General features: G+C 34.5%; 1 long non-coding RNA gene across 1 annotated transcript; it reads left to right on the top strand.

Moving 5' to 3' along the window:
• Positions 1-2,839: 2,839 nt before the first annotated feature.
• On the top strand, positions 2,840-24,048 carry LOC119873013. Its single transcript, XR_005362917.1, has 4 exons — positions 2,840-2,939; positions 7,378-7,456; positions 16,710-16,824; positions 23,995-24,048. It is a non-coding gene; the product is annotated as an uncharacterized LOC119873013 (long non-coding RNA).
• Positions 24,049-25,725: the final 1,677 nt, after the last annotated feature.

Here is a 25,725-nt window from a genome sequence, read left to right as displayed (position 1 = left end):
ATGAGAAGTTGGCTTACCTTTTATGTATTACTCACAATGAAATTCAATTATAGCTCTAATTTGTTCTAAGTATTTTTGTTTTAAGTAGACTTTGACCTTCTGTAATAAAAAATAATGATTCAGGATTTAGATCTTATTTTTTTCCATAATTCCAACTGCCAATTATTCTACTTTACCTGGTTGAATGGGAGAGTTTTTTTGTTTTTATTGTTGTTGCCTTTTAATTATTTTTCCAGAGACCTTTAGGCCAGTGTATCTATAAGTTTGGGTGGTCAAAATCTGTATTGAAATCATCACTGCTTCTACTTCAAACATACAAAATCAGCACCTCCAATTTGTGACTTTTGATCTTTATTTTTAATAAATTATTTAGGTGACTATTTTAAACAATAAATTTCAGATACCTGCTCTAGATTTGATGCCTAATAATTTGTTTGACATATCTTTGATTTGGTAAAAGATAGTAACTCTTTTAAAATAAAAGTCATCTCTGTATTTTATAACTACTTATTTGGTACTTTCCTTATGCTAGAAAATGCTCAAGGTGTTGGGAATACACCTTGGGAGTGTTAGATTGATTTCCTGTTTTCAGAGAGCTCTAGATCTAGAGAGATAAGGAAATTATAATACAATTAGGAAAATACCAAGAGATATGCCAGGACACATGAGAAATTCAGGGAAGACGAGGCATAGGAATATTAGGAAACATAATATGAAGAAATTAATATCACTTCCTAGTCTTAAAAAGGTTCTAAGAGATGGGGAGTTTTGCATTAGTGGTGAGAGGTCATGGTATTTTCTGATTCTACAATTTGTTCTTTATTACTGGAAAAGAAGGTATAAGTAGAAACAAGAGATAAGGAAGAGAAAGAGATAACAGATAAAGCTGAAGAAGGCTACTAGGGTCTCTTTCGAAATTTTTTGTTCTATGTTATTCTATAAAATTTCCTTGAAACTCATTTAGCCAATAGACCCCAGTCTATGAGGGTAACTGATATTGGTCAACTAGATTTTACTACTGTATTTCTAGAAAATATCAGTATTTTTGTTAGAAACATATTGCTACAGAGTATGGCCTTGCTTCTAAAATGAATCTTTTGGTATCTAAGAACAGCTTTTGTCCCCACCCCCCCACCCCGCTTAAAATGAGTCCTCAAGAATTTCTCATTTTAGAAAGTAATCATTCTTGACTGTGATCTTAATCTCATACCTCACATACACCCCAACAACAAATCTTCCTATCTCTACCTTCATAATATATCCAGAATTTGATGCCTTTCACTATTTGCATCATCACCACCTTGCCCCCACCCATTCTGTTTCTTATTCTGTAATTATTTAGAATGACTGAATGGCTTTTCTGCTTTCATCTGTGCCTGCCTATAATTTGTTCTCTATGCAAGAGCTAGAATAGGGTCTGATAAGGCTTCTGTCACATAATAAAGAATAAAGGATAAAGAAGGAAAGTTTCTGGCTCTCAGTTGATTCACCTGAGGGCTTTTTGCTATTCTTTTCCCCTGTTTTGATGGCAAATAAACAAATGTTGCAGGCATGGCCTAAGAAAAGCACGGTGAAGTAGAGCTTGAATTCTTGTTAAGGAAGGTCTGTGTCAGCCCAACTATGTAAGTCACACAGATCAACAAAGCAATGAACAAAAGCTGGGGGAAATCTAGAAATTATGGTAAAGGAGGGAACACTGAGAATCAGTTGTGTTCTTATGGCCAGCTTGTTATAGGCTTCCAAACTACATATTATGGGATAGACCGATAACAATTAGTTGTTCTTCAATGTGCCTTTCCTCTATAATAATAGAATTTAAGACACCTACAATAATGAAAAAAAGTATCAGTTTTCCTTGTAGCAAGACAGATATATGACCAATTGCCAATAGGATATAACTGGGTTTCTTATATTATCTTCTTAGATTGCCTTTAAGGTTCTACTGTTGCTTGTCCTCTACTAATTCCCCCATCCCCCCATACCCTTCATCTCTGTCATCATTGAACTGTCTAGGACACAATCTTGGACCATAAGATGATAAGGGTCATATCTAATGTATTGTGAAATAGTCAACTGAAAGGAAATTGGGTCCCTCTGGACTTCAGAGTCCACTTTTAAATTTTTTTTTTTTTTTTTTTTTTTTTTTTATTTATGATAGTCACAGAGAGACAGAGAGGCAGAGACATAGGCAGAGGGAGAAGCAGGCTCCATGCACCGGGAGCCCGACGTGGGATTCGATCCCGGGTCTCCAGGATTGTGCCCTGGGCCAAAGGCAGGCGCTAAACCGCTGCGCCACCAGGGATCCCCAGAGTCCACTTTTAAATGCAATAATAGATTACTTACCTTTATTGATGTAGGCAATAAACATACTCTTTCAGGTTTAGGCTATAATTTTTGGTTTCTCTTATACCCAACTAAATAGAATATTAACTAATTTACCTAATTTAGATGTTTAGCAGAGGAGCCAAGTTAATTTGCACTTACTATTTCCTACACTATATTTTCATGCAAAATTAATGGAAAAAAGAAAAATGAAAATAATAAAACTCAAAGTAAATATTCTGTCCTCTCACCCACACCCAATTTCCTAGAACTAGAATTTGCATTTTTTAAAATATGTAATTCATTGGTAGACTGTGCCCTGTTTGAGAATTACTTTACTGAGATCAAACAAACACTTTGGCCCAAACTCCTACTATAAAAATTTATGATAATCTTATCACCTTCATTTTGTTGATGAAGTCATGTAACTCTTGACACAGTATTGATTGAATGAAATATAAAATCATGAAAGGAATGACTTTATGTGAGGGCTATAGCTGGTGGTACATAGAGGAGTGACTCATGCTAGCGTTATCCTTTTCTTAGTACCATGTTGTTTTCCACAAGTCAGGAAAATCCTCAAAATGCAGTCTTAATCTTTGATTCCTTCCTAAAAGGTAAGTAAAATATCACCTGGATATTTAAAAAAGGAGAATGGGAGCAAGGCTGGTATATATCTTTCTCTTAGTCTTGGAAATGCTACTAACTCACTTTCTCAATCAAAAGTAATGTTTTAAAAATGCAAGAACTTGCCTGAAGCCAAACCTCTGTCTTGACTCTCAGGAGTCCTTAAAGAGCTTAAAGAGTATCCAAAGCCTGGCTATGCCCAAGGCATTTCCCGTTTTCTTTGGTCAGGGACCTTCAATAAACAAGTACCTTTCTTCTTACATTAATATTATTTATAAGGGAACTTGTCGATAAAAGGGGGCAGCCAAATTCCTTCAGGAAGTAACAATCAATATTTGCTATCTAAACAGTCAATGTATTTTATTCTGGCCCTTCTCACACCTGCAACCCCAATCACATTTTCCAAGTTTAATCTTAAGAAAATGTCACTTAGATTCCAAGCTTAAAAGTTCTTAAATTTTTATTTTGGCTCACCATGCATATGGATTTTGGTAAAGTGGAAAATGGATCCTTCCTCTACCTTCTCTCTTCTCTCCTCCAATATTTTTCCTTTGACTGAGTGCCCACCCTAATGACTCAACAATTTGAGCAATGGTGTGGGTTATCTTGCATGATGATAGCATCCAGTGGTGCACATCTTCGTTCTTTCTTGGGGTTCTGCTCTGCTGTCATTACTTTGTTTCTTCAAATCCCTGTGTATCTACATATGTTCACACATGGGTGTGCACACTCAAGCAGAATGATCTGTTTATTCTGGAAACAGTCATAGCACCATATTTGCCAATGTGAGATCACTGGAATAACTTTTGCTGATGTCTTCCACATGTTGGCTGACTATTTGATTCTAGTTTAACTAGTGTGTGCAATCTCTCAATTCCCACATATGCTGAGGAAGGCTCTTATTTAGAAGGCAGGGGAATTGCCAAGCATCTAACGATAGCATTCTGTGAAAATGTTGCTTTATCTGAAACAAAATGTGTCCTTAAGCAATCTGAGATCTCCTATTGTTAAACTAGTCATATGTGAAAGTAACTCGGATCTATAAAAACTTTTCCAGATTTCTTGGATTAGTAATAGGCAAAATTGAATGGAAGAAAATAAATAATCTCACGATATAAATAATTATATCATCTTTCCTCAGAGAAAAAGCTTAATGAGACTCACGAGGTATTAATTAGAATAATTCATTGGCAGAACCTTGTTTCACATTTTCTTCTATCTTGTCTCTATTTCTTGAGTAACTATTTCTTCTATTTCTTTCATGGCCATTTTTTTGCTTGTTTGTGAATAATCAGAAAGTGATAATTCTGCATGATCATGCTTCTCTTCAATTGGATTTATCTAGGTTTTGTATGCAATTTAATGTGCCATGACATTGAAATTATCTGGTTTTGCCCATTGGCATATTATTTATAATTTGCTTCAGGTCCATGCCCCAGTGATAAGGTGATTTACTTCAAAATGGGATGGTCACATTATCCACATATTTTAAATAATGTTGAGTTGGAATTTTTAATGTTTGGTATTTTTTTGGTTAAGAATGATACAGTAGAGATCTAGAGCCACATATGGCAGCTGACTCTAACTTCAGATTTTCATTGAACTTTTAATTGATTTTTAGAAATCATACTCAATTTCTTTCTGCCTATATCTCCTCATAACTCAGCTCATGGAAATTTAACCCTTGATCTTATCATTGGTAAATATCTTCTTGTTATATATTCTTGACTTTTATCTGTTAAGTTTGTGCCAAGTTCTATTTAAATAAATTACTTGATAGAAAAGTGAGATCACTATTAGAAGTGATGTGATCCTAATATTTGGAGACTAATATTATTTATGGTGACCCAATAAACTATAGAAGTTCTATAAAACAGAAACACAAATTGTGGACTCTCTGGGTTATATAAAAATTAAGAGGTTACTTTAGTTAGGGCTATAATGGTCTTGGGTTGTGAGTTCACATACCTACCCCTCTCATTTGAAATAACAATACAGAAATATTGAGCATATGGTAAAGCAAAATGAAATTTATACTTTGCTGTGAATACAGAAGCTACCATGTCAGGGGCTCTCAGGAACTAAAAATACTAAAGTTGAAAATCATTTTAAAAAACAACCCGCTTAAGGTAAACAGTTATTTATAAACTCAACAAATCCACAAATTTTCCCTAAATCACTAAAGTTAAGATTAAATAGAGTATATCCATGTCCAGGACAAAAAAAAAAAAAAAATATATATATATATATATATATCCATCCTTGATGATAAAGAGCCCTTCGTAGTTTTTTTGTTTTGTTTTATTCTGAAGACACTGGTAGATAGAGGCAATGTCATGGTAGTGTATGGGCCTTTGCTGTATAGGCAACAAATAAATTCTTTACTTTTCTGAGTAACCTTATGTGTAGTCAACTACTCAACCTAGAACATATCTACTATTGATCCATTCACTCAACTCTAATCCCCACTGAGATCATAACGTCATCACTATAGTAGTACAAAGATGGTGGGAATCATGTGAACAGACATCCAGTGTTGACAACAGATGAGTACTATTTTTTTTTTTTTAAGATTTTATTTATTTATTCATGAGAGACAGAGAGAGAGAGAGGCAGAGACACAGGCAGAGGGAGAAGCAGGCTCCATGCAGGGAGCCTGATGTGGGACTCGATCCCGGGTCCACAGGATCAGGCCCTAGACTGAAAGTGGTGCTAAACCGCTGAGCCACCCGGGCTGCCCCAGATGAGTACTATTGTAAGTAATTAGAAATACTACTCAATTCTCAGTCTCAATTCCAGCATAACAAACACACTAGGATATTTTTTAAATTTTAGTGCACATCAAATATTAATGCTATTTACTAACACTAGTGGCAAAAATAATACTAATAGTGCCATTTAATTAGCATATTCGTGTACCTTTGTTCATAAAATTAGTTATTTTCTTAGTATAAGGTTTTAGATATAGAATTGCTGGCTCAAATAAATCATCTGTAGGGGCGCCTGGGTGGCTTAATCATTAAGCATCTGCCTTCCGCTCAGGTCATGATCCTGGGATCCTGAGATTGAGCTTTCTGTTCAGTAGGGAGTCTGCTTTTTCCTCTCTCTGTACCCCTCCCCTTGCTCATGCTCTCTCTCTCTATCTCTTTCTCTCTTTATACTCTCTGTCTCTCAAATAAATAAAGTAAAATCTTGAAAAAAAAATCCATATACCCTCAAGGATTTTGATACATCTTCCTGATTGTTCTCCAGAAATACACTATTTTATTCTCCCACTAAATACTTGATGCCTGTACAGCAGTGGGCTCAAGATATGCAGAATGCTGTGCTTTGATAAAAATTATTTTGACATCATGTGAGGAAGCAGAGGGAAAATTATTTTTTCTATCTTCCTCATAGCAAATCCCCCACTTATTTCTTGCTTATGTACCCTGATTTTGCTTATCTGTTTCTTTTGCATGGGTATGTACTTAGGGAAGGTTGTGGCAGGGGGTCCTATTCAGTTGAAAAGACAAATTATGATTATTCTTAGTCAAATATGGAAATCTCTTTCCTTTAACCAGTAATTAGTTAGGCATGGCCATGAAATATAATATCACAAAAGAAGAGGGAAGTCTACTGGGGTGGGACTCTTATGAAATTGTTTCCTCCATATAGCAAAGACATTTATGAAGCCAGTTCTTTCTGGCTCTGGATGTATACCACTATGGCAGCTCTTTTGGAAGCATGAAGACCAATCTACTACAATGTCAATATGCTGAGGATAACCAAATGGAAGATAGAAGAAAATCTAGGACCTCAATGTCCTATAACAATATTTTTTCTATATTGCTTAACCAACTTTTTTTCTTTCTTTCTTTCTTTCTTTCTTTCTTTCTTTCTTTCTTTCTTTCTGTTCTGTCTTCTGTCTTTCTTTCTTTCTGTTCTTTCTTCTTTCTTTCTTTCTTTCTTTCTTTCTTTCTTCTTTCTTTCTTTCCTTCCTTCCTTCCTTCCTTCCTTCCTTCCTTCCTTCCTTCCTTCCTTCCTTCCTTCCTTCTTTCATGTTATTTGATGCTGAAAGTAACTTGACTCATACCTTACTTTTAGCTTCAAACATCAAGAGTAAATTTGAATGCAATTTTCTAGATGTCCATATTAAAGTTCAGATAACTATAGCATACTTCTTATTATCCAAGTGAAATACCAATAATATGGTGCAGAATATAAAAGGAGCCCTGGAGGAAATGTGATGATATAAAGTGTTCATGGGCTTTACAAATTATGATAGAGAGTTGGAAATGTGCAAAAGGGTACAGTGTGGCATGAAAAATGGAAATTCCATGATAAAGCTTATCCTTCCCAGATACTACCCACCAACCTCACTGTGTTGAAATAGGGCACTAAAATTCATTTTTCTGTCCTTCCCCATGCTTGTCTCATGCTCTATAGGAGAAAACACATCAAATCCAGATCATGCATCCTCCAGTGAAGTAGAACACATTTTGGTGGCTTAAAGAAGTAGTGTGTGGTAGGTATGGCTCTGTTTTGGGTTATTTGCTTAGTTTAATGCCAGATAATTTAATTATGGATTGGAAGATGAAGGAGAGTACAGAATTTCAGAATAGACATGCAAGTTTACTACCAATTTCTGATAAGCAGAGTTATGAATGGTATAGTTGGTTTCAATAGTAGCAGTTAAATCATTTTACCACAGTACTTTCCAGTTGCCTCATACTATAATCATTATTAGGTAACTATTAGGAGGATTAGAAAAAATGATCCTATCTTAGGTCTATTTCATTATATGGTCTTTTTCCATAAGGATTATTATTTGTTTAAAGATTTTGCATGGCTTAGGTTGAGACTTCTTGATTTTTCCTGGTAATCAGCTACTCAAAAGAATGCCATCTCTCTATAATATTAGGAATCTTATGGTTTAAAATCTGTGAAGCAATTCTTGCTCGTGGGGCCCCAGTAGAACTAAATGACCTAGTCAGTTTGCTTGAGTTTGTCTAGGGTCCTGTCTGAATTTTAGCAGTAAGTCAATCCAGTGGAGGAAAAGTTATCAGCTACATGAATGACTGCTTTGAGTGTTCATTAAATTTGTAAGAGAGGGTTAGAGCCTTTGCTTATATTTCTTCTCTATTTCATGTTGTCTGTGGGAAAGTTAAATGAAGTTTCTGATGAGTGTAAGGAAAAGGCATTCCATGTCAATCTCTCCAGATAGGGGTTGTAGAGGTGCTAAGGGGGGCTGGAGCTCAAGGGGTGGGGTTGTCTTTTCTCATGCAAGTGAATGACTGTGAATAACAATGACCTTTCCTGGAAGGCAGTTATAATTTTGACTTAAAATTTTTTATTTTTACTCCTAACATACTTGTTTCTAACTGGAGTTAAGTTTACTTATACATACATGCACTCACTCATCCCTATTCCTGTCTGGCACACGTTTGCTAATCACCTTTTCCTCTCACTCCATTAAACACAAAAAGAAAGAAAGTTGAAACAATGGAAAATGGGACTGCAGTTCTTTGTCACAGATCTGGCATTAAGTCTTCCAGAATTTCTCTCTTTCCTGGCACCCTGTGCACAGTTCTGTTATGCTCTCACATCCTATTTATTTATCTACTTCCCATCTAAAACTATGAACTTTTTTGAAAGCTGAGCCGGTACATTTTATTTCCAGAAGCACGGTGACTGCTACACAGTAGGCATTCAAGAAAAGTCTGGTAGAATTACATAAAAAAGGAATATTTTGAAGGTATATGAATGGCTTCACCTAAGATAGCCTCATTCAGAAATGAGGATGGTTTCTTCACCGAATAATTTATTCTGACACAATATGAAGAAATAAGGATGGTTTCATTATATTTCATTTGGCTTATTTTGGCTCCATTGTCTGAGATATAAGTAGAAAGAAGATCAAAACACAACAAAACAACAACAACAAAAATAAAACAGCAACAACAAAACCCGAAGCCTCTGTCTTAATTGACTTTGTAAAGAAAGGAATTCTAAGATTAAATTTTTTTTTGTTCGATTCTTTGAAGGGTCCTGTGCAAACGGGTAAAACAGAAATTTAAAATAAACTCAGGGGTGCCTGGGTGGTGCAGTCAGTTAAATGTTTGACTCCTGGTTTCAGCTCAGGTGGTGATCCCACGGTCATGAGATGAATGAAGCCCTATGTCTGGTTCCTTGCTTAGCATGGAGTCTGCTTAAGACTTTTTCCCTATCCCTTTGCCTGTCCCCACTGTGGACTCCCCCCACCCCCCCCCAAAATAAAAATCCTTAAAATAAAATAAATAAAATAAAATAAACCCAGAGGTTGGACATGACATTTGACGATATGGGTGAAATTGTTTATTTAATTCAAGATGTGAGAACTGAGACAAATATTTGAGCTGTGCACTTTATGAAAAATTCATTTAAAAAGCACTATATCACTATTTGTTATGGAGGACAATCAATCTCACTCAACATAATGTAGTTACTAATGTACCAAAAAATATCGTCATTAAAAGGTAAAAACCCTCTCTGTGATTGTAGCTATGAATGCAACCCAAAGATATTTTATGATAATTGCTAAAGTATTTGAAAAGGTGACTTAATTTACAGTTATAGAATAATGACTAATGAAGAAGGGCTGACCAAAGTAATGAATAAGCATATGTACCTATCTATGTCTGGATATTTGAGTTGACATAATTTTCTGCCATTAACAGTCTGTGATCTTGGGTAGAAAGTATAGCCAATCATTTCTTCATTATCTTTTTTTTTTTTTTTTAAAGAGAATGATTTGGATAAGTTTTTATAAATGGCTTTTTGAAAAATATAGTTATGACAAAATCTTAAAAGATTTAATACAATGTGAGTTCTCTGCTTAAGAAAGTGAAACATTTGGAGATTGGAAGATAGCAGTAGAGTAAGATCCTAGGCTTGTCTTGTTCCATGAATACAACTGGATAACTATCAAATCATCCTAAAAACTCTAGAAATTGGCTTGAAGACCAGCAAAACAAACTCCACAAATAAAGATAGAGAAGATGCCACATATAATAAGGTAGGAAGTGCAAAGACACAGTTTAGAAGAGAAATGGATTATGGCCGCTGAGGTGGGGAGGGAGCCATGATCATCAGAGGTGATAGACTATCACTCAAGGGAGCACACAGGGTAAATGAATCTCCATTGAATTTGGTTTGAAGAGTGAAAGTGGCTGAATTTTGTGACATCTGGCAAGCAGTGGGTCTTAAAGCCTGGAGTTTTAAAGGTTAGCAGGCTCTGTTGGGATGGAGCCCAGAGGTCAATCTGCTGCTCTTGGAAAGAGAGAAGACAAGTAACTTGGGGTCCTACAGTGGGGAAACTGACCTGAAGAGTGACTGAGACACAAAGGGGGGAGGTTATTTGCACATCTCAGAGCATGTCCCAAGGGGCAGCATTCAGGGAGAGATCCCCATGGGAAAAAAGGAACTGGCTGGCTCCATTTCCCTCCCTCAATCCTCAGCACAAGCACAGGGTCACCTACAGTAACCAGCAATAGTACCCACACTTGCTACCTAACTTACTTATACCAAGCCCCACTTCTCCTCCCCACCCCACCTCCACCCCTCCCTGACTTTGTTGGAATAGCCCTTCCCAGTCTCACTTGCCTCAGTCCCAACTTGGCAGGCCCCAACCCCAGAAGACTGGCTCAAATCCCTGCTCACACTGTGTCTCTCAAATCAGGAGTTTTATGGAGTCTCCATTCTGGGGCTGTGGTGACAGGTCTCATTTCACAAGCAGATGAGAATACACCTAGTTAAAATGCATCACATTCAGGGCAGGAACCAAAACACTGCCCACAACAGTCAAAGAGAACCTTGCAGATGACTGGCCTGAAAGATAAAGTGGCCAGGACGAAACAACAGAGGGCATGCAGTACACATTAGAGACACTTTAGGAAGCACCAGGTTCTGGGGAACAGGGCACAATCCATAGCAGAGCAGTACAGGACCTCTTCTTCATAAGGCCATTACCCTTAAGAACAGGAGATATAGCTGACCTTCCTAAACAAGGAAACAGAGACTTCCTAAAACAAAGAAACAGAGACCTAGACAAAATGAATAGTGTAATAAGAAAGAGAAATTTCTATGAAATGAAAGAACAGGACAAGGCCACATCCAGAAATCTAAGTGAAACAGTAACATGCTTGATGGAGTATTTAAAGCAATGATCATAAAGATACTTACTGGACTTGAGAAAGGAATGGAAGACAAAAGGGAGATTCCTAACACAGAGATAAAGAATAACATAGAAGAGATAAAGAGGTCAATAAATGAAATGACAAACATGATTGATGTAATAAACAGCAGGCTGAAGAAGCAGAGGAATGAATTAGTGACCTAGAAGACAGAGCAATGGAAAGTAATCAAGCTGAGTACAAAAAAAGGGGGAAAAAAACCTTCTGCAAAATGAAAATAGACTTAGGGAACGTAGTGCTTCCATTAAATGTAATAACATTCGTATTATAGGGGTCCTAGAAGAAGATGAGAGGAAAGAGGAAGGACATTTGTTTAAAGAAATAATAGCTGAAAATTTCCCTAATCTAGAAAAGGAAAATATTCAGATCCAGGAGGCACAGAGAATCCCCAACAAATTCAACAAAGGCAGATCCACACCAAGACATAATGTAATTAACATTTGCAAAATATAGTGATAAAGAAAAACTTTAAAAGCAGCAAGACAAAAGAAGACAGTAACAAAGGAAACCCCCATAAGGTTGGCAGGGCATTTTTCAGCAGAAACTTTCCAAGCCAGAAGAGAGCGGCAAGATATATTTAGAGTGCTGTATGGGGAAAATCTGCAGCCAAGAATACTCTATCCAACAAGGCTATCATTCAGAATAGAAAAAGAGATAGGAACACCTGGGTGGCTCAGCAGTTGAGCATCTATTTTGGTTCAGGTTGTGATCCTGGGGTCCCGGGAACAAGTCCCACATCTGGCTCCCTGCATGGAGTCTGCTTCTCTCTCTGCCTGTGTCTCTGCCTCTCTCTCTGTGTTTGTGTTTCTCATGAATAACTAAATAAAATCTCAAAAAAAAAAAAAAAAAGGAAAAAAAAGAGATAAAAAGTTTAAAACTAAAGGAGTTCATGACCACTAAACCGGCCCTGCAAGAAATATTAAAAGGGACTCTGAGTGGAAAGGAGAGACCAAGAATGACAGTATGAAGGTAGGAAGCCCAAAGCAGTAAAAATAAATATTTCCTTTAAAAAATTAGTTAAGGAACACACAAAATAAAAGGGTGTAAAATATGACAGTATCTACCTAAAATATGGGGAGAAAAAAATTAATAAAATGTGGGGAGGAAAGGAATAACATTCTCCAGAATAGATCACATATTAATCAACAAAATAAGCCCCAACAATTCAAGATTGAAGTCATGCCATGCATTTTTCCTGACCACATGCTATGAAACTAGAAGTCAACCACAGGAAAAATTCTGGAAAAACCACAAATACATGGAGGTTAAGTAATATGCTACTAAGCAATAAATGGGCCAAACAGGAAATTAAAGAAGAAATTAAAAATTACATGAAAACAAATGAAAATGAAACACAACAGTCCAAAACCTTTGGGATACAACAAAAGCAGTTCTAGGAGGGAAGCTTATAGCAAAATTGACCTACCTCAAGAAGCAAGAAAAATCTCAAATTAACAACTTAACCTTATATCTAAAGGAGCTAGAAAACAAAACTAAAACTAAAACTATCAGAAGGAAAGGAAAAATAAAGATTAGAGTAGAAATAAATGATATAGAAACTAAAAAAACAATACAACAGATAAAAGAAACCAGAAACTGGTTCTTTGGGGGGAAAAAATCAATAAAATTGATAAACTTCTAGCCAGATTTATTTTTCTTTTAAAGATTTTATTTATTTATTTGGCAGGCTAAGAGAGAGAGATGGATCAAGTGCACAAGTAGGGGCAGGGGCAGGCAGAGGGAGATGGAGAAGAAGGTTCCCCATGGAGCAGGGAGCCAATGCTGGGCTTGATCCCAGGACCCCTGTGATCATGACCTAAGTTGAACTCAGATGCTTAACCAACTGAGCCACCCAGGCACCCTGCTAGCCACACTTATTAAGAAAAAAAGATAAAGGACACAAATAAATAAAATCACAAATGAGAGAGGAGAAATAACTCACACTACAGAAATACAAACAATTATAAAAGGATACTATGAACAATTAAATGCCAAAAATTGGACAACGTAGAAGAAATGGATAAATTCCTATAAAACATATCAACTACCAAAACTCAAACAGGAATAAATAAAAACTTTGAACAGATTGATGACCGGCAAAGCAATTAAATTAGTAATCAAAAAACTCTCAACAAACAAAAGTGCAAGACCAATTGGCTTCACAGGTGAATTCTACCAAACATTTAAAGAAGAGGTTATATCTTTTCTTCTCAAACCATTTCAAAAAACAGAAAAGGAAGGAAAACTTCCAAATTCATTCTATCAGGCCAGCCTGATAAATATAGATGCAAAATCCTCAATAAAACACTAGCAAACCAAATCCAACAATATATTTAAAAATTCATTCACCATGATCAAGTGGGATTTATTCCTGGGTTGCAAGGGTGGTTCAATATTCACAAATCAGTTGTGATACATCACATTAATAAAAGAAAGGATAGAAACCATATAATCATTTCAGTAGACTCAGAAAAAGCATTTGACAAAGTACAACATCCATTCATGAAAAAACCCTCAACAAAGTAGGTTGAGGGGAAATATACCTCAACACAATAGAGATTTTATTTTTTATTTATTTTTATTTATTTATTTATTTTTATTTATTTATTTATTTTTATAATAGAGATTTTATATGAAAAACCCACAGCAAACATCATATTCAATGTGGAAAACCTGAGAGCTTTTACCCCTTGGGTCAGGAACAAGATAAGGATGTCTACTCTCACTATTGTTTTTCAGCATATTACTGGAAGTCCTAGTTACAGCAATCACACAACAAAAAAATAAAAGGCATCTCAGTTGGTAAGGAAGAAGTAAAATTTCACTCTTTGTGGATGACATGATACTATATAGAGAAAACTTGAAAGACTCCATCCAAATTCAGTAAAGTCACAGGATACAAAATAAATGTACATAAATCTGTTGCGTTTCTATATACTAGTAATGAAGCAGCAGAAAGAGAAATTAAGAAAACAACCCCATTAACAATTGCACCAAAAATATTAAGATACCTAGAAATAAACCTAACCAAAGAGGTGAAAGACCTGTACTCTGAGAACTATAAAACACTGATGAAAGAAATTGAAGATGCAAAAAAATGGAAAGACATTCTATGCTCATTAATTGGAAGAACAGGTATTGTTAGTATGTCTATAGTACCCAAAGCAATCTATAGATTTAACGCATTCCCTATTAAAATATCATCATTTTTCACAGAATTAGAACAAGCAATCCTAAAACTTGTATGGAAGCACCAAAGACCCCTAAAAAAGCCAAAGCCATCTTGAAAAACAAACAAACAAATAAAAAGTAAAGCTGGAGGCATCACAATTCTAGATTTCAAGTTATATTACAAAGCTGTAGTAATCAAATGGTATGGTACTGGCACAAAAATAGATACATAGATCAGAAAACTTAGAAATGAACTCACAACTAATCATTGACAAAACAGCAAAGAATACACAATGGGATAAAGACAGTCTCTCCAATAAATTGTGCTGGGAAAGCTGGAGAGCAACAGGCAAAAGAATGAAACTGGATTATTTTCTTATACTATACACAAAAATAAATTCAAAATGGACTAAAGACCTACATATGAGACCTCTAACCATAAAAATCCTAGAAAAGAACACAGGCAGTAAATTCTTTGACATCAGCTGTAGCAACTTTTTTCTAGATATGTCTCCTAAGGCAAGATAAAAAAAATAAAATAAAATAAATTAAAAGCAAAAAGAAACTATTGGGGCTACATCAAAATAAAGATTTTCCACACAGCAAAGGAAATAATCAATAAAGCTAAAAGGCAGGGCACCTGGGTGGCTCAGTGGGTTAAGCATTTGCCTTTGGCTCAGGTCATGACCACAGGGACCTGGGATCAAGCCCATCAGGCTCCCTGCTCAGTGAAGAGCCTGATTCTCACTCTCTCTCTCTGCCCCTGCCCCCTGCTCATGCTTGCTCTCTTTCTATAAATAAATAAATAAATAAATAAATAAATAAATAAATATCTTTATAAAAAAATTAAAAATAAAAATAAAAGTCAAGCTACAAAATGGGAGAAGATATTTGCAAATGACATATCTGATAAAGGGTTAGTATCCAAAATATATAAAGAACTGATAAAACTCAACACCCCAAAACAAATAATCCAATTAGAAAATGGACAGAAGACATGAAGAGATATTTCTCTAAAGAAGACATACAGATCGCCAACAGACACATGAAAAAAATGCTCATCATCATTTACCATCAGGGAAATGCAAATCAAAACAGTAATGTGATATTGCCATACACATGTCAGAATGGCTAAGATCAAAATACAAGAAACAACAGGTGTTGGCAAGAATGTTGAGAAAAAGGAAAACTTGTGCTATTGGTGGGAATGTAAATTGGTGTAGTCACTGTGGAAAACAGGATGGAGCTTCCCAAAAAAGTTAAAAATAGAACTACCATATGTTCCAGCAATCACACATATTTGGTATTTACTTCAAAATATAAAAAAAATACTAGTTCTAAGGGACACATGCATGTTTATAGTAGCATTATTTACAATAGCCAAATTATGGATTCAGGCTGCATGTCCATTGATGGACGAATGGAATATTAGCCAAAAAAAGAATGAAATCTTGCCATTTGCAATGACATGGATGGAGCCAGAAAGTATAATACTAAGTGAAATAAGACAAATGGCATATGATTTCACTCATGAGTATAATTAAAGAAACAAAACCAAAGAACAAAGGGGAAAAAAGAGACAAACCAAGAAGCAGACTCTTAACTGTAGATTAAAAAATTTTACCAGAGGGGAGGGGGTCGGGGGATGGGTGAAATATGTGATGGGGATTAAGAAGTGCACTTGTGATGAGCACTAGGTGTTGTATGAAATTGTTAAATCACTATATTGTATAACTGAAACTAATATAATGTTGCAAGTCAACTGATTAGAATTAGAAGAAAAACTAAAAAAGAAAGAGAGAACCGTATATAAATTTATGGGTAGAAGCATACGGGAATAGCCTTATGCTTAACTCACTGAAACTACACTGTGTATTAACTGTCAAAAAAAAATAAAGCTAAACACTCATATTTACTGTAAGACCTACTATGCAGTATGGCTCTCTAAGGCAGAGACTACAGTATATAGCTCCAAAATTGCATGATTCTATCTGACATTAAGCCAGTCCTGGTCACTTTTCAACCCTAATTAGACAAATTGTATAAATCAATGTAAAGAAGTACTAGGTTTTCAAAGAGGCTTACAGAGCTCAAAACCTTGCATGAGTGGAAATCATCTTTCATTATCACTTTCAAAACTATCACTTTCACTATCACCCTTCACTATCGCTATCACTTATCAAGATAAAGATAAGGTCGTATCTCCATTTGTTAACAGTTTTAATGAGCTAAAGATAAATTAGGAAAAAATTATTTCTTGAAGGTATAATCAGAGCATTGTTTTTTAAATGCACTACGATTGAATGAGTTTTTCTTCCCCTTGAAGTATCTACAAGACACTGAAGTAGATTTCACTTATTTTATTATAATCTGCAGCCAAATGTCCTTGTTCCCCAATAACATCACAAACTACAGAAAATGCAAAAGACCAGACTTGGTAATTCAGAACATAGGAAACATCTGAGAAGACCAAATACAAATATGTTGACAGGTAAGTTTATGATTTGAGAAGGAATAGTTTTGCCTAGTCTAAAACTCAAAGTGTCCTTCTTCATGCATAAACAGCAATAAATAATGGTTGAACAATGAATTTAAATGCTAGGTACACAGTTAAAATGTTCAGAAAGGGCTTCCTTAAATTTTATTAATAAAAATATAAATAACAGCTTTCTTTTTATGCCCTGACAATAGTGCAGGGGAATATTTTGTAGCAAATAGGTTTCAATGATGTTTTACTAACATTGATTTCACAGAAGATAGAAAAATGGACTAAAAATGTAGACTAATAGTAAATGTTTAAAATCCAGAGAAAACAGTGACCATGATGAGACCTTGTATATAAAAGCCACTGTCTAAAGGGGCCATTAGTCATTCTCAATTTATAAGTTCCATTTACAATAAGTATAAAATAGATTAGAATTTGCTGTCACAGGAAAGTTTTACATTAAACACTGAAAGGATTATAGAGTAGGATGGTATTTCATTGAAAATAGAATCATTGCTAATAATCAATATTTATTGAATGTCTACAAAATCCATGGCATTAGACCCACAGGAGAACAAACTAACTCTGGCCTACTTTACACTTAAGAGAAATATTTAGTTCACAGTCTTTGAATTAATTACCATCCTCTCCGGAGCTTAAAGAAGGATCTAGATAAATTACATTTCTTCCCAGTTCTGACTCTACAATCCTTTTTTCTATGATTGGTGGTGTTAGCCTCTGGTGCACTATTTTCATTCCAAGGGAGTAAGTTCTTTCTAATAAAATTCCCCTTGCTTGTAGGGCAATTCTTCAAGCATTCTGAATCTACAGAATGGTCGTAAGAAGGTAGTTCAGCAGAAGTCATTTTTCTCCCTGAGTGCTGACTGATAGGATTTCAAGAGCTATGTAGTCTTAGGAGCACATTAGAAACATAGGATATGTTACAGAAAATTCTGTTCTATAAAAATGAAAATAATGCCCTTGTAGAATGATACTTTATAGGAGCATCTCCTCCTATTCCTTCCATCCACTCACTTGTGGAGTAGGCTTTCCCAGTTTTGGTTCCATTCAATATATCCCACTCCATTTTCCTCAATCATCACACTGCAAACATTATAGACTGTTGTTTCAGGCTCAGGCATGAAAAAATGAAAATAGTCAGTAACAGGGTCTTTGAGTTGTTTGAATCTGGTAAAACTGGTACTGTCCTAATGATTTCAGAAAACTTTATTGCTTCACTTCAGGAAATCAGTGAGAATCTAGTTTTAGGAGAGAGAGAAGGGGCTGGATCATTTTTGGGACTAACTTCAGTAAAGTTTTCAATTGTATTTTGGTTCAAACAGAAGTTCACCTCTGTCATGAAAACACCACAATCAACATGCCTAAGAAAGGCATGGGTCTAAAATGCAACCACTTTGTAACAAGTAGACAGATTCAATTAAAAATAAGGAAAGAAACTTTACAGCTCTCTAGTGTCATGGGAATATCAACTCAGAAGACAGAAACTGTTGTTTAAAATGCATTTTTAAAACCTTAGTACAATATGAATTCTGAACGAGTATTACCTAAAGCAGCTATTGCAGTACCCAAGAGACCGCAGAAAACTACTTTGATAAGTAATCATTTGTGGTTCATTGAAAGGAACAGCCAAAGGGAAATTATAGTAAATCTTTAGTTTTATGAGGCCTATGTAACTGCAAAAGAGTAAGGACCTTAAAGATTTCTTTAGGTACAGAATAAACTAGGTTCTTTAAAAATAATAGTTCCAATCATTACTGGGCAGTGGGTAAATATTAAATAAAATAATAATCCCTGTATCCCCTAATTATGCATAGTAACCAAGTTTTCTGAACAAAATAGAAATCCAGAGCTATGAGTGACAAAAATGTTATTAGCTTTTCAGCACATAGTTCATTATATTTAGTAGATTCAATGATAAAGTTTTTAAAAACATTTTAAAAGATTGAAAAAATAATGATACTATATAGGCTCCATGAAAAAGTATAGAAAAGTATTTTTAAAAACCCAATACTTTACAATAATTTACAGTACAATCACCATCAAAGACAGACATTTCTATTTCCTCTTGCTCTATAGAATATTTTGCATCTTTTCATAATTGATATTATACTGTTTATAAAATTATATAGCCTTTTTTCACTATAAGATTTTTATCTATTTAAAACTTATAAGCATTGGGGTGCCTGGGGGCTCAGGCAACAGAGCCTTTGACTCTTGACTTTGGCTCAGGTCATGATCTCAAGGTACTAAGATTGAACCTACATTGAGCTCCATGCTCAGAGGGAGAGAGAGAATGAATCCTCAAGTAGAGGATTCCCCAAGTCTGCTTGAGGATTCTCTCTCTCCTTCTCTACCTGCCCTTCCCTCACCCATTCTCTTTCTCTGTCTCTCAAGTAACTATATCTTTAAAAATTTGAAAATAAAAATTACAAGCATAATTTTAATAGCTGCATAGTATTCCATGATACGAGTATGCTGCAATACTTAAATGTTTCCTGTAGAAATAAGCATTTATATTGGGTGAAAGTAGTTTTATCTGTGTATAAATCTTTGAAAAAAATAGTTATCCTCTTCATATTTTATTCTTAGAATTACTGGAACAAAAGGTATAAACATGACTGTTCTTTATTCAACTTTCTTTATTCATAAAGAATATTGCTGAAAGAACTCTAAGATATATCTAATTCGTGGACGGTAAGCAACTGAATTACTATACTGTCCTGATTTTCACCAGTTGGATTAATTCTGTAAATAATTGTTTCTCAAGAATTTTATATACAAGATATTTTTTGGATTGTTTGATTACTGCTATTGTCTCTAAACTTTTATAAATAAAACATTTTTAATATTGTTAGAGACTAGCAAATTACTTCATATTGCCTTTTGTATTACTATGGTTTAATTTCATGCAATAAAATTTATCCTGAACCTGAAACATTTAATGTATATTCCAACAGTGATCTTTTATTGATTTATTAATGTGAATTTGAGTATATCATGCAAGTTTGTCGCATAGGAAGTAACACCTTTTCCCTGGCACATGGGGAGACAAACACTCCAAATGCCTAACTTTATAGAATACTTTGCAGGAGTGAGAAAATCTGAGAATGGAGAAACATTCCAGGTAAAATACAGGCTGAAGGTCAGATCAGCATTTGCTTTCTCCTTGAGGAGCACATCTATAGAAGACCTTAGTGCCAAGTATTCTATTGCTTCTATGCTTTATTGTTTTAACAATAAAAAATTACTACATTATAGGAGAAAATGGATATTTTCAATATAGAGATGTTAATTATTTTGAGATAATTCCACCTTTAGGTGTATTATTTTATTCTGAATGTGCAGAATTCTAGGAGAGTCCTCTATTATTAAGTGAATAACTAATAATTAAAGTATTTCAACTTAATCACCTAGGCAGTTGGGTAATAAATATTGTTTTAAGCATTAATTTCCTATAAATATGCTCTATTGTCTACTTACATATTTTGGGATTATATTAAAATAAAAAAAAGTTTTGGAAACTAAATATTAAAACTAAGTCAACTGGGAGGATTCTGGGAAGATGGCAGAAGAGGAAGCACTAAGAATTTGTCTTCCATCCAGAAGCAATTGCACTAGAATTATCTGTCTGGTGTAACTGTTTTAGAACTCTGGAATCTGTTGAAGGCTTACCACTTCCAGGGGAAGGAATAAAATTACCTCTGTGGGAGATATCACCTTATATGTAGAAAACCCCAAATATTCCACACACACACACACACACACACACACACACACACAAAAACAACATTTAAGTAGCAGGATATAAAGTCAACACACAAAAAACAATTGCATTTCTATGAATAATGAACATATGAAAAGGAAATTATAAAAAACAATTTCATTCACAATAGCATCAAAAGAATAAAATACTTTGTTATTAACTTAACCAAGGAGGTACAATATAAACTACAAAACAGTACTGAAAGAAATTAAAGAACACATAAATAAATGGCAACATTCCTCATATTTGTAGCTTGGAAGACTTAATCTTGTTAAAATACCAATACTGCAGAAATTGACCTACAGATTAAATGCACTATTAAAATCCCAATAATATTTTTTGCATAAATAGTAAAATGTATCATAAAATTCACATGGAATCCCAGTAAATTTTTAATAGATGAAATCATCTTGGAAAAGAAGAACAAAACCAGAGTACTCAAAATTCCTGATTATAAAACTTGCTACAAAGCTATAGTAATCTAATATATATAATATAATATAATATATTATATTATATATATATTATATTATATTATATATATATAATCCCAATGGAGTAGATAGAAAACAGAGAGTATAAAAATAACCTTCACATATATTGTCAAATGAGTTTTTATAAGAAACAAGAGTGACAAAGTGCCAAAATTATGCTGTAGGGAAAGGACAGTCTTTTCAACAAATGATGCTCAGAAAATAGGATATCCACATACAAAAGAAATTTGGTCCCTATCTAACATCATATACAGAGATTAACTCAAAATGAATAAAGGATTTAAATTTAAGGCCTAAAACAATAGAACTCTGAGAAGAAAACATAGGACAAAATTTAACAACTTCGGATTTGGTAATAATTTCTTGGATACAACAACAAAGACACAGGTAGCAAAAGAAAAACATAGACAAATTTAAAAATTTTGGTCATCTAAAGACACTATCCACAGAGTAAATAGTGACTCATAGACTGGGAGAAAATATTTGCAAATTGTATATCCAATAGAGGATTAATAACCAGAATATACAGAGAACTTTTAAAACTCAACAACAAAAAACAACCCAATACAAAAATGGAAAAAGGATTTAAATAGACATTTCTCTGAAGAAGATATATGAATGGTCATCAAGCACATGAAAAGATGCTCAACTTCACTAATCATTAGAGAAGTGCAAATCAAAACCAAAGTGATATACCACCTCACACTCATTAGGGTGACTACTATAAAAAACAAACAAACAGAAAGCAATGAGTACTAGAAGGATGTAAAGAAACTGGAATTCTTGTGTCCCACTATTAGTGGGTAGGATTATGAAATGATGCAGTCATTGTGGAAAATAGTATGGTAGTCCCACAAAAAATTAAAAACAGAATTCCCATATAACTCAGCAATTTCACTTCTCGACATATATCAGAAAGAATTGAAAGTAGGATCCCTGAGAAGCATTTGTACATTTATGTTCATAGCAGCATTATTATTCACAATAACTAAATCAGGAAAGCAAATCAAGGGGCTATTGACAGATGACTAGATAAGCAGAATATGGCATTGACATATAATGGAATATTATTCAGCCTTAAAAAGGGAGATTCTACAATATGTTACTACGTGAATAGACCTTGAGGACAGTATGCTAATTTAACAGACCAATACTAAAAAAAAAAACCCAGACACTCTATGATTCCATTTATATGAGGTAGTTAGAGTAGTCAAACAAAATCATTAAGACAGAAAGTATAATGGTAGTTGTCAGAAGCCAGGGAGAGGGGAGAATGGGGAGTTATTGTTTAATGGATACAGAGTTTTAGTTTTATAAGATGAAAAGAGTTATCAGGATAGAAGATGGTGAAGGTTACATAATATTGTGACTATACTTAATGCCACTGAACTGTACACTTAAAAATTATTAAGATAGTAAATGTAATGCTGTATGTTACCACATAAACACAGAGTTCTACTTACTACTTCTATATCCTACTGCTTTTAATTAATTTCTACTACTTCACCACTTTATACAACTTTATGAAACTTTCAATTGCTTTCTAAAATTTACAAGTACTGATTTTCTTTGATCTGAATGATAGATACAAACACATTACACCCAAATTTTAGTTTCCACAACTGTTAAAATACACTGCAGGGAACTATGAAAACACTGTCTACTAAATAAATATATGTTGATGTTTCAAGTGTAATTACTTCCACGGGGACACTAAATATATTCCATAGATTGTAAGGCAATCATAAGTTAGAAGAGGCATCGAGTGTCTAAATAATGTAAATGCTTGTCTTGAGTCATGGGGGAAAACCCCAGGACCATTTTTCTTACCATTATTTCAGCAGCCCCTGCTTTTGTTTGTCTGAGAGGCGAATAATGGGAGCTACCTATGTATATCTGGTTATTTCAGAATCCCTGTGCCCCTGTCCAGATGAAACCACTACACATCTCAGCCCTTATTTATGGGTTTTTGTAATAGTGGAGTTCCAATGACCTTGGGAAGCAGTAACAGTCCCAGGGAAATATTTCTATCCAAAGAATTAATTCACTTTCGGTTATCTTGGTTTTAGTTTTGGGGAGTGTATGTACAAGCAAAAGTATTTGTCTCATGCTGCCAAAGGATTTTGACTAAACTCTCACCCACAGTTAAAATTGAGAAAAAGCAGGCTCTAGCATTTAGAAACTTAGAGCTAGAAAATTCTTTACAGAAAAAAATAGATAATTGCATTGATAAAAAGTAATAAAATATAATCAACATTTTCAGCTCATAATTTTTGTAGGCATTTACATAAAGATGAATAGTTATGTATGATGTAGTATAAGAAAAAAAAGGTGAAGCAAACTGGATTCTTTTTCCTCAATTTGGTCAATAAAACAAATATAAAGTGATATTAGATCACAAATCAAGGGGTTTTTCTTCCATATTATCTCACTTAAATCATTACGAGTCGTATAGCTTCTTTGTATTTCAGTTACATCATCTGTAAAATATGGAAGAAGCCAGAGACTACGTTAATTTTATTTTCCACTAGGTCCTAAGATTTCCTACTGATAATATATCTATATTCTACCTCAATCCTGAAAGATTTGCTGTGCCTTGTGAAGGTAAAAACCCAAATCACATTTTTAAGTAAGGATTGAACAAGGAAAAGGTAGAAAAAATAAGGCAAGGATCAAAGGTAAAGTCAATGCACAGTACTTACATTTTCTTTGTGTATCTGAATAATTTGCAACCTCAACACAGTTACAATGGACAGTTATGTGACATGCATATGCCAATAACTGATCTTTGTGATTACAGAGTGATTTAAAAACGGAATTTTAGGGAACAATTTTAATGTTACTCTTGGCCCTTAACATTCATTATGGCTTCTTCTATTTTTTATTTCTTGTTAATAGATTGCATGAAGGCCTCAATTCTTCAGCCCTCCCGATGAAGTTGACCTTTGCCATGTAAGTTGGTAACACTTCCCACTAAAGTGCCATTTCTCTGCTCCTTAGATGAAACTCAATCATATGACTTTTGGCCAAGAGCATGTCGGTTGGCATGATGTTACTAGAAAAAGAACTTCCATAGAAAATAATTGTGCAATTCGACTCACTCTTGTATTTTTGTCATGACTAAGAGATGGTCATACTTGGACTAGCCTGCTAGGGAGAGAATAAGGGATATATGAACCAGAACTGCCTAGTTGTACACAGCCTAGATAAGACAATCTCATACTGAAAGCTGCAGATGTGTGAGAAATCAATTTTTATTGATATATATATCACTGAGATTTCCAGTACTTTGCTAAGCAGATTAACATCCGAGTATACCTAAGAGAGCATTATTATTTTTCATAGCTAATGGTACTCCGTGGCTCAGATTCACAGAGAGGTAAGTCAGTCATGTTTTCTACCTTAAAAATAACAGCCAAACTTGGAAACTGTACAGTGTCAAGAATGAAATAAATCTGCTTCCCAGTACTCGTGTTCTACATTGGAACTGAATACACTGAGTTTTTAGAGGGCCCAGCCAACCCACAGACCATTTTTTGAATGAGCTTAATTATAACAGAATATAGGCATGAGAACACCTCTTTATCACCTGCTGCTTTTATTTCTATTACTCTTGCCAGGATTTATGTTCTATTGGGATTCAGACCTACCACCAAAGTCAGCCATGAATGTTTAATTCTTAAATATCAATGTTTTAAGTAATGAAACAATTGAACATGTAGACTTTTTGATCTCTTAGAGTCATGGGAAGTAAGCCAATGAAAGCTAAGCACCTGCTTCTGATAAAACAGCTTTGTAGAAAAGAAGCCAGAGAGAAGCTGGTCCTTCCCAAAGAATGGTAACAATGTGGTTGATCAAAGCCATAACACCATTTTACTCCTTTCTGAAATGGGATGAGCTGATGGTCTACTCCAGCAGAACTGAAGTCCAGAAATAACAAATATCACCTTGTTTGGCACCAACCACATTTCTCCCACCCAGAAGCCAAGAGAATGCTACCACGGGACCAGTGGTGAGGGGACAGATGGCTAACAAATGTGAATGGATTGTTAAATAGTTCATGACATAAGCCATGAGAGCCATGACTCACATAATTTTGTTCTTTGACAGTGTGGAGAAAAGTCACATTTCTTCATGATTTTTTTTTAAATCAAGAGTTTTACTATGTAAAAATTTAACATGTTAAAATGATCTGTGCTCCCCGTAATGTTAATTTGGGTTTATGAAAGTATCTCATGACAAATTATAATTTGAATTTGAGTTACTTTCTAATTTGGCAAAATATTTGGTTAATATTTAATATGTAAGGAAGTATCATGACATTTAGCATCAGGCAAGCTGCAATTCAAATCCCAGATCTATAATTTTCTATATTGACAGCTTGGGTCAATCAGTTAACCTATAAATCATCAGTTCTATCAGCTGTAAAATGTTTTCTGAAACCACCTCACAGGGTTATGAAATATATAAAGATATAAAAAAAGCTTAGCATACTGTTTAGCACTATTTCTAGAATTATCTTAAGTTAAAATATTTAATCTTCTAGATTCAATAATTTACTATTTACTTAAAATCGAAGATGGACTTTACAAGACTTCAAAACATGAGAATTTCGCATGATGTTTTTTA

Source organism: Canis lupus, chromosome 8 (assembly GCF_011100685.1).
Source record: "Canis lupus familiaris isolate Mischka breed German Shepherd chromosome 8, alternate assembly UU_Cfam_GSD_1.0, whole genome shotgun sequence".
In the NCBI taxonomy this organism is placed as follows: Eukaryota; Metazoa; Chordata; class Mammalia; order Carnivora; family Canidae; genus Canis; species Canis lupus.
The sequence above is the reverse complement of the archived record's forward strand: the minus strand, read 5'-3'. Positions and strand labels throughout refer to the sequence as shown.